At 34.0% G+C, this 6788-nt stretch overlaps 1 protein-coding gene across 1 annotated transcript in view; it reads right to left on the bottom strand.

The window, feature by feature from the left end:
• Positions 1-3319: 3319 nt before the first annotated feature.
• Positions 3320-6788, bottom strand: part of ATP6V0E1 (ATPase H+ transporting V0 subunit e1) — a 45641-nt gene continuing 42172 nt past the window's right edge. Inside the window, exons 4-5 of the mRNA XM_074292084.1 lie at positions 4087-4125; positions 3320-3849 (exon numbers count right to left, since the gene is read on the bottom strand). The gene's annotated coding sequence lies outside the window, so the exon portion shown is untranslated. The remainder of the gene's footprint in view (positions 3850-4086; positions 4126-6788) is intronic.

The following is a 6788-nucleotide window of genomic DNA, read 5'->3' as shown; positions in this document are numbered from 1 at the left end:
ATTATCAAGTCTGGGCAGATGACTCATAAATCTATATATCTGTGAGTCCTAGTGTGTCCACAAAGCTTCAGACCCTCACTACCAAATGCCTAATGGACATTCCAAATTGGATCTCCCACAGGTATCTCAACTAAACATGACTGAAACAGAATTGTCTGCTCCTACCCCCAATCCATGTCTTTTAAGAACAAATTTCCCTATTACTGCAGAAGGCAATAATATTCCATCACCAAGATTCTCAGTCTCCTTTTCTGTCTTTTATTCTGATTCACTCAATATATACAATCAGCAATGAAATCTTATTTCTTGCTGTACTTCTCTCACATAAGCCCATCCTTTTTATTCACATATCCACAATTTGTGGGTGCTTACTCTCACCTGAATTGGGGATACAGATGGATACATAGACAAACAGCTATACAATTTTATCCTGTATATATCTATTCAGCCACACTCCTCCTAAACATGTAAAGCTCACAGGTAGTTACCTTCAAATACTAAAGGCCAATTACCAGCAAATGCCAAATGCAAAAAACAGTTGCTTATTTGCTTTTTCCCCAGTAAGCTGTGAGTTCCTTGAGTGCAGAGGCTGTTTTTTGCTTATCTTTGCAGCATTTATCACAGTTGGACTTAATAAATGCTTTTTGACTTGAACAGTAGCATAATTGCTTCCAAATTAGGCTTTGTGCTTCCAATATCCTTCTGCTCTAAACCATTCTCAATACATATGCCAACAGAACCTTAAAGTATCAGCTTTACCATCTCAAACTCTATCATACCCTGAATAAACTCAAATCTCCCTATTCTTCTAGGATAAAATACAAATTCTCATTTGGTATTCAAAGCTCTTCACAACCTGGCTTCTTAGAGACAACTAATTGATCTATCAAATATCAAGTGCTTATTATGTACCAGATACTGTGCTAAGCCCTTGGAAAGTTCCTTCCCTGCCAAAAATAAATAACAACATGATGCTTGCCCTCAAGTAATTCACATTCTATTTCAGACAACACACAAACAACTATATACATAAAAGATACGGGCAGATGACAGAGTAAAAGGAAGACAATTCCAGAGGGGAAACACTAAAAATATAAACCATTCCAATATCTCCCCTCTCTAAGCTTTGTATTGGACATAGCTTGGATGTTCTCTTTTTCTGAATATCTGCCTCTTGCAATCAGATTCCCTTAAAGAATGTACATGATGACAAAGAATCTATGTGGTTTCCCACGTTAAAGTGTAAATTCCCTAAGAGCAAGTACTATTTTACTTTTCTTTCCCTGGTACATAGTATTGTGCCTGGCATTCAGTAAATGTTTAATAAATGTTTGCTTATTTGATACCAATGGAAGTTTTTAAGTCTAAAAAGAACTACTGTGGAAGTCACTAAGACCAGAATTCTTAGTATAAACTTGTCTCCCCTTCTTTAGTCAAGATGGACAGAAAAATATAAACTAAAAAACAGGAAATCCAATCTTCGATGACTGTCAAAAAGCCAAGAACCTGGTGACAGTTTAGATTACAGATTTAATTTCTCAAAAAACGTTTCAGGGATAGAATGAATGTTAGCAATTATCTTATAGTTCTATTCTACTATTTCTACTACATATAAGTATGAAATGGGAGGAGAACTACCTAGAATCTTGTCTATTCAGGCCTGGTTAAAAGCCTTCTGTTACCACCAGCCCCTACACTAGGATAGAAGTTGCCTTTCCCTTTACTGAACTTCACAAGAATATTGCACTCCTACTACTAATCATAAACGGCTTTGTAGTCTAGTGATTATTTGTACTTCTCACTTTAATTACCCTTTGAGATTCTAGAGGCACAAGTATTACTACATTATATAATTCTTTATATTTAGCTGATATAGAAAATACTCCATATTAACTAAAGATGTCCTAAACTGAGTTTATTGTACCCCCAATCTTCACAGTTTGTCTGTGGCACTATCAGTCTCCTATAATCAAAATCTCCTTCCATTTTCAACTTTTCTCATTTCTTTATTTTACATCTCTGAAATCCTGATTTATTTATTCAATCTCTTCTATCTTTTCTCCTCTATATTCCCACTACCATCATGCTAGTAAAGACTCTAAACATTGGCTATTTATAATACTGCAATAGTTTCCCTAAGTAATGTTTCCTACTTCCCCTCCAGTTAAATCTTTATACTGATATGTCATTCTCAGGGCTACTACACTTTTTTCTAACCAGCTCCATACCATGCTACCTAAACCCAAGTCTCGCTCGCTATTCAGTATAAAAAAGCATGATTTACAAGTATATTGTGGGGGAGATTGGGTTTTGAGAGCAATTGTTTGGGAAAAGATTTGCAGGATTTAGTGGAATAAAAGCCCAACAAATCAACAATATGATATAATAATCAAAAAAAGCTAATTTGATCTTGGGTTGCACTGAGTAATACCTTCCAAGAGTAGAGGAGTAATCATCTCTTTGTACTCTGCCCTTCTCTGGAATACTGTCTTCAGTTCTGGGCACCATAGTTTAAGGAAAACATTAATAATCTTGAGTGTCCAGAGGGTAACCAGAATGATGAAAAATCTTGAGATTGTGTTTATATAAGGATTGGCTGAAGGAATCGAGAATATTTAACCTGGAGAAGACTTAGGGGAGAGAGGGAGAATGAGGAGGGGGAAGACACGATTTACTATTTAAGAGACTATTATGTGAAGGAGAAATTAGATTTGTTTTTTTCCTTTTCAATCCCAGAGGGCAAAATCAAGAACATTGGGTGAAATTTCAGAGATAACTTCAGGTTTGGTGTCAAGAAAAATTTTCCCAACAATTAGAGCTGGCCAAAAGTAGACTGATCTGCCTTGAAATTGAGAAATTGTGAAGATATTCAAATACCACTTTAAGCATGTTGTCGTGAATACTCCATTTGTGGAAAGACTGGATCAGTTAGCAACTTTGGATTCTTCCAACTCTCAAACTCTGTGACCCAAATGCTATCTGTTCTCAATGATTGACTTCTCATATTATATTTATCAATGTTTGTGTTTTATTCAACACACTGGTAAACACCACCACATCTTATCTAAAATTTCCATGCCTTTCTTCCCCACTGCAGAGTGGGTAGTACATTTCTTGAATGAATATATATGGCCATTTCTTGAATGAATATATATTCTTTCACGCATCCCAAACTATATAGCTGCCTACATTAATAAGCAAAGAAGTTCAAGGAATTTACCAAAGTTAGAATTTTAAAGTTGTAAAATCAGCAATGTGGAAATTACCTGAAAGGACAAATAGTCCTTATAAAAGAAAAATCACAAACACTGAAGCCAGATTTCCGAAGAAAGCAGAAAAAAATAATTTATTCCAAAGGGAGATAGAAATTTAAAGTCTTTGGAAAATACAGCTTGATACAGCTCCAACACCATTAGGGTACATTTTTCCTCTGAACATGATCTCCTCGTGATTAACAAAACTGTAGCAGCCATCCATCTTGCTGTAGGAGTCTTAAATGCATTATTTATTTTTAATGTGGTTAATGGTAGGGGGAGGAGATCTTTAAGTTCTTAGGCATGTACAGGAAAAAGAGAATAATATATCTCATTAAAATTACAATCTTCTGCATCAGAAGAGTCCCATATACCTTTGGTGTATTTGGCATGTACTTTAGGTAAAGTAGGCACATAGTTTAACAAAGAGAAAAAAATTTTAAAGTATGTAACAGGAAAAAAAAATACTGAACTTTAGAAGACAAAAATTCAAGTATAGTATAAATATTTAAGGCAGCTGGTCTTCAAACAGATGAGTTAAGGCATTCTTTGGATTAGAGGATGCTTTCACATGTAGAAGATGTATCTTCTTTACCTGTAAAATAAAACCATTTCAATTATTAGTTCTTCAATCCCACTTCTCAGGAGAAAAAGATTCACTTATTAGTAAATTAAGGCAATGCAAGAACCATAAAGTTAATCAAGTCATTAATTAAAAATGAACAAAATCACATATGTATGTTTAGTTGTGAAAAAAATATATAGAACAGAAAAAAGTATGCTGGATTTGAAGTGAGAGAATCTGGATTCAAATCCTAGCTCTTCTACTTACCTATATGATCGCTCAAGTAAGTTGTCTAGGGTTCAGTATCTGTGTATATGAAATGAGGGGAATAGATTAGGAATCTTATGATTATGTATGTGACATTAAGTTTGACTTGTAAAAGAGTTTTTTTTAAAAAAGATCCAATTAAACTAAATCTTAACATACTTGACAACAATAATTGACACCTACAATATGTGGAAAACCCCCCAAAACAAAACAGTAGTAGTTGTATTTGGAATTTATGCAAATTTAAATCTATATTTCAAATCATAAATTAGTCATCTCTTCTCCTCTTGTGGTAGGAAACAGGATTACTAAAAGTGCAGTTAATAATAAAATAATAAAAATATTCCCGTTTCTGTGTCTAGCTTCTTAACTGTCCTCTTGTTTGCTGTTCATTCTAGTTTAAACAAATATGAGGAGCAGAGCTAAGTTCTAAGGTTAAAACCCCTAAACTTATAATATTATCAAATAAAAGCATTAACAAGAGAGTAGGAAGGAAAGGAAAAAAGTGCTTAGCTGAAAAATAATAATCATAATGAAAGTTGTTTGTTTTTTTTAAATGCAAGCAAGTTAATTATGGATCATTTCTACTACCTAAGTTATTCTTAAAAGTAGCAAGGTGCCATATAACTCCTGAGGGTAATAAATGAAGTATATGTGATATAAGGTCAAATGAATTGAATTTTCTATCTCTTAGAAAGCATAAATTTGCCTCTGATCAAAGGCCTATGATCACCTCTTGGGAAATTTGTACAAGACATTCCTGAACATGTGTGAGTAACACAGGGTAGCTTCTGTGGTCTATTTCAACACTAAAATTCTTTGTATAGTTGATGATCCCTGTTTGGAATCAAAGCATTTATGCTTAAATTTCAGCTCAGTTAATTACTACATATATGACCTTAGGCAAGTGATTTTCCTCTCTGGATCTCATATTCCTCATCTGTAAAATAAGAGAGTCAGATCACATGATTTTCTAAAGTCTCTTCTACTTTAAATCCTATGATCCAAAAACCTAAGTTTTGGAAATTCAGGTTAGGATATAAACTATAGGGTTAGGATACAGACTATAGTAGGCTAGATATGGAAGATCTAAAGACTAGATACAGAATATGTATGCATATATACATATATGGAAGCTCTTTAGATCAGTAGGCCATGATAAGTAAACCTCATAGAGAGGTTTCCAAACTGAAGAATATTAGCTAGGCTCATCTTCTTGAGTATTAAAGGCTCAAAAATTCATGCATAAGAGAAACAGTGGCTTAAGGGTTCATTGGTACATAGTGGGCTATATTACCAAATTACAAGCAATACATTTAAAAACCAAAACAGAATCAAAGTAACATGCAAAACAAATTGTAAGTAAGCAAACTTGGATAAGAGGCAAAGAAATGACAAGGGCTAAAAGCTTTTTTTTTTTTTTCCTCCCCTGAGGCTGGGGTTAAGTGACTTGCCCAGGGTCACACAGCCAGGAAGTGTTAAGTGTCTAAGACCACATTTGAACTCGGGTCCTCCTGAATTCAAGGCTGGTGCTCTATCCACTGAGTCACCTAGCTGCTCCTGGCTAAAAGCTTTTAATGGCTTATGGTTTAAAAGATTTTCAAGGTGCTTCACTGTCTTTCAGTTATCCTTTCTCAGTTAGCATAACTGAGAATCTTTTGCAAAACTAGCAGAGAAAATTAACTTTACTGAAGAAAATGCAGTAGGTGAATACTGATATTTTATACGGGATGGTATTTTCCCATTAAATTTTATTAGACATGAGAAAGTATATGTCTTTCTGGAAAGGGAAAACAGACTTTGTAAAAACCATATATATCAGGGAATTATTTTCAAACAGGCTGTGATACTAGTTTAAAAGATATATGCAATAAGTTATATAACATGACCTTGTGGTCTGAAGTTAGAGTGAGTCAAAAACATATAGTGTTAATTTTCCCTCTAATGTACAATTGTTCTGCTTTTGAATAGCTCACATGATCTCTTTTCAAGCCTCCTCATTTGCAAAATGAGAGAAAGACAAAGGTAGTGTGTACTTAAAATTTTCAAATTAAAAGCATTATGTAAAGTGCTATTATAAAAAACGAGAGTTAGGGAAACATTCTGAAAAAATCCCTTGATGAAAGAGTCCAGTCCCTCAAGTTAAATGACTAAGTTACTGCTATGTAGCAATGAATTTTCATCTAAATAAGTGAAATTTGGCCTTTCCAACGACTCCAACACTCAGTAATTATAATACTCCTTCAATCATTGTTGTATAGCTCTCAAATGACACTTATCCAGCCCACAAATACTGACCACCTAGTACAAATTGTGGTAAGCAGCTCTTTATGACCAGAGAATACTGATCTGAAAGTCAAGAGGTTTAAACTTTAGTTCTGGTTCAACTACTATAGTATTTCTGTGATATGCAGCATCATATTTTTAACTCTCTGAATCTCATTTATAAAATGACGGATCTCCCTTCTGACACTAGTAATATTTTAATACATATGTACTATAAATACATATAGAAACAACTTTGAAAGTCTTAAAAACTCTGTAGTTTTAAAAACAATGTATTAAATGACCACTATCAATCTTAGGACTGATATGCTGAAACATGCTACCCACACTTTCTGACAGGGAGAACATAAAAAAGATAAGGAATAAAAAGACAACACATGGATATAAGATAAATGCCAAATAGATGGGACTAGTTT

The sequence above is a fragment of the Sminthopsis crassicaudata genome, chromosome 2 (genome assembly GCF_048593235.1).
Source record: "Sminthopsis crassicaudata isolate SCR6 chromosome 2, ASM4859323v1, whole genome shotgun sequence".
Classification (NCBI taxonomy): domain Eukaryota; kingdom Metazoa; phylum Chordata; class Mammalia; order Dasyuromorphia; family Dasyuridae; genus Sminthopsis; species Sminthopsis crassicaudata.
The sequence above is the reverse complement of the archived record's forward strand: the minus strand, read 5'-3'. Positions and strand labels throughout refer to the sequence as shown.